The sequence below is a fragment of the Ovis canadensis genome, chromosome 17, assembly GCF_042477335.2.
Source record: "Ovis canadensis isolate MfBH-ARS-UI-01 breed Bighorn chromosome 17, ARS-UI_OviCan_v2, whole genome shotgun sequence".
Classification (NCBI taxonomy): Eukaryota; Metazoa; Chordata; class Mammalia; order Artiodactyla; family Bovidae; genus Ovis; species Ovis canadensis.
The window spans coordinates 24,877,080-24,892,169 of NC_091261.1; the positions used below are offsets into that span (position 1 = coordinate 24,877,080).

General features: G+C 40.1%; 1 non-coding gene across 1 annotated transcript; it reads left to right on the forward strand.

Annotated features, from left to right (window-relative positions):
- Positions 1 to 2,623: 2,623 nt before the first annotated feature.
- Positions 2,624 to 2,698, forward strand: TRNAK-UUU (transfer RNA lysine (anticodon UUU)). The gene has a single exon. It is a non-coding gene; the product is annotated as a tRNA-Lys (tRNA).
- Positions 2,699 to 15,090: the final 12,392 nt, after the last annotated feature.

Here is a 15,090-nt window from a genome sequence, read left to right on the forward strand (position 1 = left end):
AGACTAGAGATCTCTTCAGGAAAATTGGAGATATCTAGGGAACATCTCATGCAAGGATGGGCATTATAAAGGACAGAAATGGTAAGCTAACAGAAACAGAAGAGATTAAGGAGAGGTGGTAAGAATACACAGAAGAACTGTACAAAAAACATCTTAATGACCCATATGACCATAATGGTGTGGTCACTCACCTAGAGCCAGTCATCCTGGGGTGTAAAGTCAGGTAGCCTTAGGATGCATTACATGAACAAAGCTAGTAGAGGAATTCCAGTTGAGCTATTTCAAATCCTAAAAGATGATGCTGTTAAAGTGCTGCACTAAATATGCCAGCAAATTTGGAAAACTCAGCAGTGCCCACAGGACTCGAAAAGGTCAGTTTTTGTTCTAATCCTAAAGACGGCAATGCCAAAGAATGTTCAAATTACCATATAGTTGCACTGATTTCACATGTTAGCAAGATTATGCTCAAAATCCTTCATGCTAGGCTTCAGTGGTACATGAGCCAAAAACTTCCAGATGTATAGGCTGGGTTTAGAAAAGTTAGAGGAACCAGAGATCAAATTGCCAATATCCATTGGATCATAGAAAAAGCAAAGGAATTCCAGAAAAACATTTACTTCTGCTTCACTGACTATGCTAAAGCCTTTGTGTGGATCACAACAAACTATGGAAAATTCTTAAAGAGATAGAAATATCAGACCACCTAGGTAAGGTTTCTCCTGAGAAACCTGTATGCATATCAGGAAGCAACAGTTAGAACTGGACATGGAACAATGGACTGGTTCCCAATTGGGAAAGGAGTACGTCAAGGCTGAATATTGTCACCCTGCTTATTTAACTTCTATGCAGATTACATCATGGGAAATACTAGGTTGGATGAATCACAGGCTGGAATCAAGATTGCTGAGAGAAATATCAACAACCTCAGATAAGCAGATGATAAATACAAAAGAGGAAAGTGAAAAAACTGGCTGAAAACTCAATATTAACAAAACTAAGATCATGACATCCAGTCCCATCACTTAATGGCAAATATAAGAGGGAAAAGTGAAAGAAGTGACAGATTTTCTTTTCTTGGGCTCCAAAATCACCGTGGATTGTGACTGCAGCCATGAAATTAAAAGACACTTGCTCTTTGGAGGGAAAGCTATGACAAATCCAGACTGTGTATTAAAAAGCCGAGACATCACTTTGATGACAAAAGTCAAAGCTGTGGTTTCTCCAGTAGTTGTGTACAGATGTGAGAGCTGGACCATTAAGAAGGCTGAGCCTCGAAGAATTGACGCTTTCAAATTGTTCTTCTGGAGAACTCTTGAGAGTCCCTTGGACTGCAAAGAGATCAAACCAGTCAATCCTAAAGGAAATCAGTCCTGAATATTCATTGGAAGGACTGATGCCGAAGCTCCAATACTTTGACCACCTAATGTGAAGAGCCGACTCATTGCAAGAGGCCCTGATGCTGGGAAAGATTGAAAGAAAAAAGAAAGGGGAGTGGCAGAGAATGAGATGGTTAAATAGCATCACTGACTCAATGGACATGAATTTGAGCAGACTCCAGGAGATAATGAAGGACAAAGAAACCCGGCATGCTGCAGTCCATGGGGTCGCAAAGAGTTGCACACGACTTAGCAACTGAACAACAACGCAGTCCATATATTGAAATCCTAACCCTCAAGGTGAAGATATTAGGAGGTGGGTCTTTGCAGAGGTGATCTCAGTGATAAGGATGGAGCCCTCATGAGTTATTGACTCTGTAAAAGAGGGGAAGAAAGTTCCCTTGCTCCCTTCCACCTTGTGAGGGCACAAGAAGATGTCAACCATGAACCAGATGTTGAGCTCTTTCCAGACAAGGAGCCTGCTGGCACCTTTGATATTGACCTTCCCTGACTGCAAAACTGTGAGAAATTAATTTCTATTTTTTATAAGCTACCCAGTTTATGGTTTTATTGTTATAGAAGCCTAAATGGGCTAAGAAAGGTAGGAATTGTCTCCCAATAACCAGACTCCAAAAAATGATAAACCAAACTTTATATTATTACCTAAAGGTGGGGTTGTATATTTGATGATTTTTCTACAACAAAAATGTATTCCTTTAGTAAGAGGACATTTTAAATTTAAAAAACAAAAGTGAGGCTGTATTTTAAAATTAATAAATAACTATGCATTGAAATTTTCACACATCTAAATATTTCTAAGGAAGTTGTCTTTAAATAATTTGGAATGAAAATATCCTTGAAATAAGATTTATATAGATACAGTGAGAAAATGGTCTTTTCACAAAGGAATAACATAGTTTGTTTTAGGATATTTCAGTTATAATTTATTAGGAGCTATGATAATTAAAATATTATGATAACACTGCCTGACTTGCACAATTTTGTATCAAACTTAATATTTCAATATTTAGATTACTTATTGGGTAAAAGAGAGTTTTTATTTTATAAATTTGTAAACCAAAATCCCTTGGTAATTGTGACATAAAAACATATTTAATAGTATTAGAGTTACTTAATATAATTACATTTATGCAGTTATTATGTTCAAATTATTTTGGATGAAAAACAATTATCTACGAAGTTAAAACTTACGCATACTTAAGTTAAATTAAGAAAACCTAGAGAGTGCCTGGATAGCTTAGCTGGTAGAGCATCAGACTTTTAATCTGAGGGCTCAAGCTCTTCAAGTCCCTGTCCAGGCATCAAACAAAAAAATCAAAACAAAATTTCTTTTAAAAAAGGAGGAAAACTAACTCAGTTTTCTTTTAAACTGAAAATTCTGAGATGACTGCTTCATCTCAATGCTGTTTACCAGACCAAGGTTAAATCTGTATGTACAGAGAACCAAGAAACAGACCCGCGCATGTATGGTCATTAAACGGATGAGAAAATTGACACTGCCCTACAGAGAGGAAATGATAGACTTTTCAGTAAGTGGTTTTGGGTGAATTGGATACTCACGTTTAAAAGAAAAAAACAAAAAGACTCTTGCTTCCTATCTCACAACAAATGCAAAAATCAATGCCAAATGCATTATAGATTTTAAAATTAAAAAAAAAATACTAGGACATTTCAAAACAAGAACACAGAGAACTATCTTCTTAACTTTGGGAAAAGTAAACAGACACAGAAAGCACTAAGAGTTTAAAGAGTAATATATCGAGCAGGGTTAAAATTGACAATATCTCTTCATCAGACAAGTCATGGACTGGAAGAAGATATTTTAATTCCTCTATTCGTCAAAAGGCTTGTAGTTGGAATATATAAATAATCCTAGAATCAATAGGGATTTCCTCAATGGCTCAGAAGGTAAAGAATCCGCCTGCAATGCAGGGGACACAGGAAATGTGAGTTGGATCACTGGGTCGGGAAGATCCCCTGGAGGAGGAAATGGCAACCCACTCCAGTATTCTTGCCTGGAGAATCCCTTGGACAGAGGAGCCTGGTGGTATACTGTCCAGAGGACGGCAAAGAGTCAGACACAAGTGAGCATCTAAGAGCACACACATGCTTCAGAATCAATAAGATGATAAACAATCCAAGACTTCAGCTTTCAACCAAGGTGGAGTAAAAAGATACAAAATATATGAAACAAACAAGGTGAGCACTGCAATCATCCTGGTTTACCACTTTACTTTCTAGGCCACAGCACAGGGCAGTCCTCTCTGAGTTGAGGAGATGGATTTGGAAGCTGGCTTAAAACTCAACATTCAGAAAACTCAGATCATGGCATCTGGTCCCATCACTTCATGGGAAATAGATGGGGAAACAGTGGAAACAATGTCAGACTTTATCTTTTGGGACTCCAAAATCACAGTAGATGGTGATTCCAGCCATGAAATTACGATGCTTACTCCTTGGAAGGAAAGTTATGACCAACCTAGATAGCATATTCAAAAACAGAGACATTACTTTGCCAACAAAGGTCCGTCTAGTCAAGGCTATGGTTTTTCCTGTGGTCATGTATGGATGTGAGAGTTGGACTGTGAAGAAAGCTGAGCACCAAAGAATTGATGCTTTTGAACTGTGGTGTTGGAGAAGACTCTTGAGAGTGCCTTGGACTGCAAAGAGATCCAACCAGTCCATTCTAAAGGAGATCAGTCCTGGGTGTTCTTTGGAAGGACTGATGCTGAAGCTGAAACTCCAGTACTTTGGCCACCTCATGCGAAGAGTTGACTCATTGGAAAAGACTCTGATGCTGGGGGGGATTGGGGGCAGGAGGAGAAGGGGACGACAGAGGATGAGATGGCTGGATGACATCACCAACTCAATGGACATGAGTTTGAATGAACTCTGGAAGTTGGTGATGGACAGGGAGGCCTGGCATGCTGCGATTCATGGGGTCGCAAAGAGTCGGACATGACTGACTGAACTGAACTGAACTGAACTTCAGTTTGAAGCCACAGGACACTAGACCAGATAGGAAAGAGCTACCAGAGAGAGCACTCAAGATCCCCACTCAGGGTGTCCCGAAACATCTCCAGATGAATATGGATTCGCAGATGCAGGTGAAGAAACCACTTGGCACTAGGGCCAGAGTTACCGGAAGGGACTGTAGGGAACAATCGCCAGGGAACCGTCCAGGTGGAAACAGTTCCTGTTCTCCCAGCCGGAGTCAAAAACATCATAGTTCACAAAGTACTATAGGATTTTTGTCTCAGGCGTGGGGCAAAATTATCTCTAGACTAAATGCTGCTGTGACTCAGCCTAAGAAAATTTGATAGCAAGATCCCATAGGTTCAAACGGCTTGCAAGAAACTTACTACTGCTGCTGCTGCTAAGTCACTTCAGTCGTGTCCGACTCAGTGCGACCCCATAGACGGCAGCCCACCAGGCGCCCCCATCCCTGGGATTCTCTAGGCAAGAACACTGGAATGGGTTGCCATTTCCTTCTCTAGTGCATGAAAGTGAAAAGTGAAAGTGAAGTCGCTCAGTCGTGTCCGACTCCTAGCAACCCCATGGACTGCAGCCTTCCAGGCTCCTCCATCCGTGGGATTTGCCAGGCAAGAGTACTGGAGTGGGGTGCCATTGCCTTCTCCTGGCATATTCATAGGAAAGCAAAAATATCTAACACCAACTCTTTTTCTACAGTTGTGCCCACAGTTTTCTCCATTTACAACTTGTCCCACTATTTAATATACTTTTAATCTCCTAAAAATATTAACTGACTGCTCTCCTAAATCTAAAGATAATATCATTTTAGTATAAACATATATCACATATTTTTGTAAAATTTGTCGAAGTGTGATTAGTGTGCCTTAAGTGCATGCTTCTTTCACTGTTTATAACATCTGATTAGATAATCAAAAATTCTGGATTTGACCTTGATCAGAAATTATAAAGAAGCAGGTAAACATGACACAAATGAGGAGAAAACTCAGCTGAAGCCAACCCAGTAGTGATGTAGATGGTAAAATTATTTGACAAACATATAATAGGTGTTACAGCTGTATATCATATGTTCAGTATGCTAGAGCAACGATTTAACATGTTATGTTGAGACATGGAAGATATTAAAAAGACCTAAATCAAACTTCTATAGATGAAAATTATAATGACTGAGAGGAAAAACATACTACATGCAATTAATAGCATATAAGACATCACAGAAGAAAGTTTTAGTGAATCTAGACATAGAGAAAGAAAAAAAAGATTGAAAAAAATGCACAAAGCATCAGTGAAAATGTGACCAGCTCAAAGAATCTATATGCACATAATTGGAGTCTTCAAAGTGGGAAGCACAGAATATTTGAAAAGATCATGGCCAAAAATTATTCAAATTTACATCTGTAGATTCAAGACTACTACATCACTGAGAGAAATTAAAGAAGACCTAAGTAAGATATATGCAGGGCAGGAAGCAACAGTTAGAACTGGACATGGAACAACAGACTGGTTCCAAATAGGAAAAGGAGTACGTCAAGGCTGTATATTGTCACTCTGCTTATTTAACTTATATGCAGAGTACATCATGAGAAACCCTGGGCTGAAAGAAGCACAAGCTGGAATCAAGATTGCCGGGAGAAATATCAATAACCCCAGATATGCAGATGACACCACCCTTATGGTGGAAAGTGAAGAGGAACTAAAGAGCCTGTTGATGAAAGTGAATGAGGAGAATGAAAAAGTTGGCTTAAAGCTCAACATTCAGAAAACTAAGATCATCGCATCTGGTCCCATCACTTCATAGCAAATAGATGGGGAAACAGTGGCAGAATTTATTTTTCTGGGCTCCAAAATCACTGCAGATGGTGATTGCAGCTATGAAATTAAAAGACGCTTACTCCTTGGAAGGAAAGTGATGACCAACCTAGATAGCATATTAAAAAGCAGAGATATTACTTTGCCAACAAAGGTCCATCCAGTCAAGGCTATGGTTTTCCCAGTGGTCATGTATGGATGTGAGAGTTGGACTGTGAAGAAGGCTGAGTGCTGAAGAATTGATGCTTTTGAACTGTGGTGGTGGAGAAGACTCTTGAGAGTCCCTTGGACTGCAAGGAGATCCAGCCAGTCCATCCTAAAGGAGATCAGTCCTGGGTGTTCTTTGGAAGGACTGATGCTGTAGCTGAAACTCCAGTACTTTGGCCACCTCATGCAAAGAGTTGACTCATCGGAAAAGACTCTGATGCTGGGAGGGATTGGGGGCAGGAGGAAAAGGGGAAACAGAAGATGAGATAGCTGGATGGCATCACTGACTCAATGGACATGAGTCTGAGTGAACTCCGAGAGTTGGTGATGGACAGGGAGGCCTGGCGTGCTGCGATTCATGGGGTTGCAAAGAGTCGGACACGACTGAGAGACTGACCTGAACTGACTGAATTGAAGTAAGATATGCTTATTTCATGAATAGAAAGTCAATATTGTTAAGTTGTCAGTTTTCTCCCAGAATAATCTGTAAATTTAACACAATTCCAATCACTACCTCTGCAAGCATTTTTTTCCAGAATTGATAAGCTGATTCTGAAAATCATATGGAAATGCAAAGGACCTAAGTAGCTACAACTTTGGAAAGGAACAGAGTTATAGAACTTATGGTACTTGACTTCAAGACATAGCAACCCACCTTAATAAAGACAGTGTAGTACTACCTTTGATAGTACTGGCATCAAGATAGAGAAATGTGAAAAAATTAAAACTAGAGTTACCATATGATCCAGTAATCCCACTCTTAGACATGCATGTAGAAATGATAAAAAAAACTCTTAATTCAAAAAGATACATGTACCCCAGTATTCATAGCAGCACCTTTACAATGGCCAAGGCATGGAAGCAACCTAAATGTCCATCGACAGATAAATGGATAAAGATCTGTTACACACACACACACACTCACGCACGCACAGTGGGATATTACTCAACCACAAAAAAGAATGAACCAATGCCATTTGCACCAACATGGATGGACTAGGGAATTATCATACAGTGAATTATATGAGACAAATATACTATGATATCGCTTATATATGGAATCTAAAAAAATGATACAAATGAACCTATATAAAAAACAGAAATAGACTCACAGACATAGAAAACAAACTTATGGTTACCAGTCGGGAAGTTGGGGTAAAGGATAAATTAGGAGTTTGGGATTAGCAGATACAAATTACTATATATAAAATAAGCAACAAGGATATAGCACAGGAAACTATATTCCATATCTTACAATAAACTATAATGGAAAAGAAAAGAAAAGAGATATGCAGATGGATTAATGGAACAGAAAACAGTCCAGAAATAAACTCACACATATATGGTCAATTGATTTTTGACAAACATGCACAGGCAATTCAAAGAAGAAAGAATAGCCTTTCAATAATTGATGCTAAAGCAATTGGATACCAAAATGCAAGAACAACAACAACAAATTTAAACCATACCTTGCAGCATATGTACAGATATACCTCACAATAGATTATAAATAATAAAAGTAGACTCCGATAAAAAGGAAATTTCTGGAAAAAGCAGAAAGATTTTCTCTTCTGGAGAAAATCTATGTAACTGAATTATGCAAAGATGCCCAAAGTATGATCCAAAAAGGAAAAAAAATGATAAATGGGTCTTTTATCAAAATTAAGAATCTCTGCTCTTTGAGAGACACCACTGAGAGAATGAAAAGACAAGCCACAAAGCTGGGGGAGGAAATATTTGCAAAATCCACATATTTGATAAAGGCCTTGTCTCCAAAATAAAGTGATACAAAACTTAATAATAAGAAATAGACAGCCTAATTAAAACATGGGCAAAAGATTTGTATGTATGTATACATACTTAACCAGAAAAGACTCACAGATGGCAAATAAGCCATATCAAAAGATGTACTCAGCATCGTTAGGCATTCCGTTCAGTTCAGTTCAGTCGCTCAGTCGTGTCCGACTCTTTGCGACCCCATGAATTGCAGCACGCCAGGGCTCCCTGTCCATCACCAACTCCCAGAGTTCACTCATTAGGGAAACGCAAACTAATATCACAATTAGATACCACTATACACCTATTGTGCTCAGTTACTGAGTCGTGTCTGGCGCTTTGAAGCCCCATGGACACACATATTAGAATGCTTAAAATTGAAAACATTCAAAAAAAGGAGATCATGGCATCTGGTCCCTTCACTACATGGCAACTAGATGGGGAAACAATGGAAACAGTGACAAAATTTATTTTCTTGGGCTCCAAAATCACTGCAAATGGTGACTGCAGCCACAAAATTAAAAGACGCTTGCTCCTTGGAAGAAAAACTATGACAAACCTAGACAGCATATTAAAAAGCAGAGACATTACTTTGCTGACAAAGATCCGAACGCTCAAAGCTATGGTTTTTCCAGTAGTCATGTATGGATAATAGTGTTGGACCATAAAGAAGGCTGAAAGCCGAAGAACTGATGTTTTTAACTGTGATGTTGGAAAAGACTCTTGAGAATCCCTTGTTCTGCAAGGATATCAAACGACTCAATCCTAAAGGAAACCAATCTTCAATATTCATTCAGTTTAGTTCAGTTCAGTCACTCAGTCTTGTCCAGCTCTTTGCAACCTCATGGACTGCAGCACACCAGGCTTCCCTGTCCACCACCAACTCCTGGAGCTTGCTCAAACTCATGTTCCTGGAGTCAGTGATGCAATCCAACCACCTCATCCTCTGTCATCCCTCCCTTCTCCTCCTGCCTTCAATCTTTCCTAGCATCAGGGTCTTTTCCAATGAGTCAGTTCTTCACATCAAGTGGCCAAGGTAATGGAGCTTCATCTTCAGCATCAGTCCCTCCAACGAATATTCAGGACTGATTTCCTTTAGGAGTACTTTGATTGGATTGACTGGTTTGATCTCCTTGCAGTCCAAGGAGCTCTCAAGAGCCTTCTCCAACACTACAGTTCAAAAGCATCAATTCTTTGGCAGTCAGCCTTCTTTATGGTCCAGCTCTCACATCCATACATGACTACTGGAACAACCATAGCCTTGACTAGACGGACCTCTGTCACCAGAGTAATGTCTCTGCTTTTTAATATGCTGTCTAGGTTGGTCATAGCTTTCTTCCAAACAGCAAGTGTCTTTCAGTGTCATGGCTGCAGACATCATCTGCAGTGATTTTGGAGCCCAAGAAAAAAAGTCTGTCACTGTTTACATTGTTTCCCCATCTATTTGTCATGATATGATGGTACTGGATGCCATGATCTTTGTTTTTTGAATGTTGAGTTTAAGCCAGCTTTTTCACTCCCCTCTTTCACTTTCATCAAGAGGCTTTTTAGTTCCTCTTCACTTCTGCCATAGGGTGGCGTCATCTGTTTATCTGAGGTTATTGATATTTCTCCTGGAAATCTTGATTCCAGCTTGTGTTTCATCCAGCCCAGTGTTTCTCATGATGTACTTTGCATATAAGTTAAATAAGCAGGGTGACAATATACAGCCTTGATGTACTCCTTTTCCTATTTGGAACCAGTCTGTTGTTCCATGTCCAGTTCTAACTGTTGCTTCCGAACCTGCATACAGGTTTCTCAAGAGGCAAGTCAGGTGGTCTGGTATGCCTTTCTCTTTCAGAATTTTCCATAGTTTATTATGATCCACACAGTCAAAGGCTTTGGCATAGTCAATAAAGCAGAAATAGATGTTTTTCTGGAACTCTCTTGATTTTTCAGGGATCCAGTGGATGTTGGCCATTTGACCTCTGGTTCTGCTGCCTTCTCTAAAACCAGCTTGAACATCTGGAAGTTCACGGTTCACATATTGCTGAACCTTGCTTGGAGAATTTTGAGCATTATTTTACTAGCATGTGAGATGAGTGCAATTGTGCGGTAGTTTGAACATTCTTTGGCATTGCCTTTCTTTGGGATTGGAGTGAAAACTGACGTTTTCCAGTCCTGTGGTCACTACTGAGTTTTCCAAATTTGCTGGCATATTGAGTGCAGCACTTTCACAGCATCATCTTTCAGGATTTGAAATAGCTCCACTGGAATTCCATCACCTCCATTCGTTTTGTTCATAGTGATGCTTCCTAAGGCCCACTTGACTTCACATTCCAAGATGTCTGGCTTTAGGTGAGTGATCACATCATCATGATTATCTGGGTCGTGAAGATCTTTTTTCTACAGTTCTTCGTGTATTCCTGGGAACTACCCCACATCCGAGGTCATGGGCAGCAGCCAAGAGGAGCTACCCCACGTCCGAGGTCAGGAGGGGCAACTTTGTCCAAGGTAAGGAGCAGCGGCTGTGCTTCACTGGAGCAGCCGTGAAGAGATACCTCACATCCAAGATAAGAGAAACCCAAGTAAGACAGTAGGTGTTGTGAGAGGGCATCAGAGGGCAGGCACACTGAAACCATAATCACAGGAGTTTGGAATTAGCAGATACAAATTACTATACATAAAATAAGCAACAAGGGCCTACTGCATAGAATAGGGAATTATATTCAATATCTTATAATAAACTGTAATAGAAAAGAAAGGAAAAAAGATATACAAATGGATTAATGGCACAGAAAACAGTCCAGAAATAGACTCATACACATATGCTCAATTTATTTTGACAAAGGTGCACAGGCAATTCAAAGAAAAAAGAATAGTCTTTTCAATAATTGATGATGAAGAAATTGGATATCAAAATGCAAGAACAACAACAACAAATTCAAATCATACCTTGCAGCACATGGACAAATATACCTCACAATAGATTATAAATAATAAAAATAAAGCCTGATAAAAAGAAAACTTTTGGAAAAAGCCGAAAGATTTTCTCTTCTGGAGCAGATCTGTGTGACTGAGTTATGAAAGATCTCTTAGACATGATGCCCAAAAAATATCCAAAAAGGAAAAAATATGATAAATTGGTCTTTTATCAAAATTAAGAATCTATGCCCTTTGAAATGGAGAAGGGAATGGCACTCCACTCCAGTGCTCTTGCCTGGAGAATCCTATGGGTGTAGGAGCCTGGTGGGCTGCAGTCCATGGGGTTGCTGAGAGTTGGACACGACTGAGTGACTTCACTTTCACTTTTCACTTTCATGCATTGGAGAAGGAAATGGCAACCCACTCCAGTGTTCTTGCCTGGAGAATCCCAGGGACAGGGGAGCCTGGTGAGCTGCTATCTATGGGGTCGCAGAGTTGGACAAGACCGAAGCGACTCAGCAGCAGCAACACTTTGAAAGACACCACTGAGAGAATTAAAAGACAAGCCACAAGCTGGGGGAGGAAATAGTTGCAAATCACATATTTGATAAAGGCCTTGTCTTAAAAATAAAGCACTATACAAAACTTAATAAGAAATAGACAACCTAATGAAAACATGGGCAAAAGATTTGTGTGTGTATACATTTAACCAAAAAAGACTCACAGATAGCAAATCAGCCATATCGAAAGATGTACTCAGCATTGTTAGTCATTAGGGAAACACAAATTAATATCACAATTAGATACCACTACACATCTTGAGAAACCTGTATGTAGGTCAGGAAGCAAGTTAGAACTGAGCATGGAACAACAGACTGGTTCCAAATAGGAAAAGGACTACATCAAGGTTGTATATTGTCACACTGCTCAGTTAACTTATATGCAGAGTACATCGTGAGAAATGCTGGGCTGGAGGAAGCACAAGCTGGAATCAAGATTGCTGGGAGAAATATCAATAACCTCAGATATGCAGATGACACCACCCTTATGGCAGAAAGTGAAGAGGAACTAAAGAGCCTCTTGATGAAAGAGAAAGAGGAGAGTGAAAAAGTTGGCTTAAAGCTCAACATTCAGAAAATGAAGATCATGGCATCAGGTCCCATCATTTCATGGGAAATAGATGGGGAAACAGTGGAAACAGTGTCAGAATTTATTTTGGGGTTCCAAAATCACTGCAGATGGTGATTGCAGCTATGAAATTAAAAGATGCTTACTCCTTAGAAGGAAAGTTATAACCAACCTAAACAGCATATTAAAAAACAGAGACATTACTTTGCCAACAAAGGTCCATCTACTCAAGGCTATGGTTTTTCCAGTGGTCATGTATGGATGTGAGAGTTGGACTATAAAGAAAGCTAAGTGCACAAGAATTGAAGCTTTTGAACTGTGGTGTTGGAGAAGAATCTTGAGAGTCCCTTGGACTGCAAGGAGATACAACCAGTCCATTCTAAAGGAGATTAGTCCTGGGTGTTCTTTGGAAGGACTGATGCTGAAGCTGAAACTCCAATACTTTGGCCACCTGATGTGAAGAGCTGACTCATTTGAAAAGACCCTGATGCTGGGAGGGATTAGGGGCAGGAGGAGAAGGGGACGACAGAAGATAAGATGGCTGGATGGCATCACTGACTCGATGGACATGGGTTTGGGTGGACTCCAGGAGCTGGTGATGGACAGGGAGGCCTGGCGTGCTGCGATTCATGGGGTCGCAAAGAGTCAGACACAAGTGTGTTCAGTTCAGTTCATTTGGTACCATTTCATACCAGTCAGAATGGCTGCTATCCAAAAGTCTGCAAGCGATAAATGCTGAAGAGGGTGTGGAGAAAAGGGAACCCTCTTACACTGTTGGTGGGAATGCAAACTAGTACAGCCACTATGGAGAACAGTGTGGAGATTCCTTAAAAAAAGGAAATGAAACTGCCTTATGACCCAGCAATCCCACTGCTGGGCATACACACCAAGGAAACCAGAATTGAAAGAGACACATGTACCCCAATGTTCATCACAGCACTGTTTATAATAGCCAGGACATGGAAGCAACCTAGATGTCCATCAGCAGATGAATGGATAAGAAAGCTGTGGTACATATACACAATGGAATATTATTCAGCCATTAAAAAGAATACATTTGAATCAGTTCTAATGAGGTGGATGAAACTGGAGTCTATTATACAGAGTGAAGTAAGCCAGAAAAAATACCACCAATACAGTATACTAACGCATATATATGGAATTTAGAAAGACAGTGATGATAACCCTGTATGCGAGACAGCAAAAGAGACACAGATATATAGAACAGTCTTTTGGACTCTGTGGGATGATTTGGGAGAGTGGCACTGAAGCATGTATAATATCATATAAGAAACTAAACGCCAGTCCAGGTTTGATGCAGGATACAGGATGTTTGGGGCTGGTGCACTGGGATGACCCAGAGGGATGGTACAGGGAGGGGGGTTCAGGATGGGGAACATGTGTACACCTGTGGAAGATTCATGTTGATGTATGGCAAAACCAATACAATTATTGTAAAGTAATTAGCCTCCAATTAAAATAAATTTAAATCAAAAAAATTGAAAACATTCAAAAAAAGGAGATCATGGCATCTGGTCCCTTCACTACATGGCAACTAGATGGGGAAACAATGGAAACAGTGACAAAATTTATTTTCTTGGGCTCCAAAATCACTGCAAATGGTGACTGCAGCCACAAAATTAAAAGACGCTTGCTCCTTGGAAGAAAAACTATGACAAACCTAGACAGCATATTAAAAAGCAGAGACATTACTTTGCTGACAAAGATCCGAACGCTCAAAGCTATGGTTTTTCCAGTAATCATGTATGGATATTAGTGTTGGACCATAAAGAAGGCTGAAAGCCAAAGAACTGATGTTTTGAACTGTGATGTTGGAAAAGACTCTTGAGAATCCCTTGTTCTGCAAGGATATCAAACGACTCAATCCTAAAGGAAACCAATCTTCAATATTCATTCAGTTTAGTTCAGTTCAGTCACTCAGTCTTGTCCAGCTCTTTGCAACCTCATGGACTGCAGCACACCAGGCTTCCCTGTCCACCACCAACTCCTGGAGCTTGCTCAAACTCATGTTCCTGGAGTCAGTGATGCAATCCAACCACCTCATCATCTGTCATCCCTCCCTTCTCCTCTTGCCTTCAATCTTTCCTAGCATCAGGGTCTTTTCCAATGAGTCAGTTCTTCACATCAAGTGGCCAAGGTAATGGAGCTTCATCTTCAGCATCAGTCCCTCCAACGAATATTCAGGACTGATTTCCTTTAGGAGTACTTTGATTGGATTGACTGGTTTGATCTCCTTGCAGTCCAAGGAGCTCTCAAGAGTCTTCTCCAACACCACAGTCTTCTCCAACACCACCATCAATTCTTTGGCAGTCAGCCTTCTTTATGGTCCAGCTCTCACATCCATACATGACTACTGGAACAACCATAGCCTTGACTAGATGGACCTCTGTTACCAGAGTAATGTCTCTGCTTTTTAATATGCTGTCTAGGTTGGTCATAGCTTTCTTCCAAAGAGCAAGCATCTTTCAGTTTCATGGCTGCAGTCACCATCTGCAGTGACTTTGGAGCCCAAGAAAAAGTCTGTCACTGTCTCCACTATTTCCTCATCTATTTGCCATGATGTGATGGTACTGGATGCCATGATCTTTGTTTTTTGAATGTTGAGTTTTAAGACAACTATTTCACTCTCCTCTTTCATTTTCATCAAGAAGCTATTTAATTCCTCTTCACTTTCTATCATAAGGGTGGTATCATCTGTTTATCTGAGGTTATTAATATTTCTTCTGGCAATCTTGATTTGTCCTTGTGCTTCATCCAGCCCAGAATTACCCATGATGTACTCTGCATATAAGTTAAATAAGCAGGGTGGCAATATACAGCCTTGACGTACTCCTTTCCCGATTTGGAACCAGTCTAT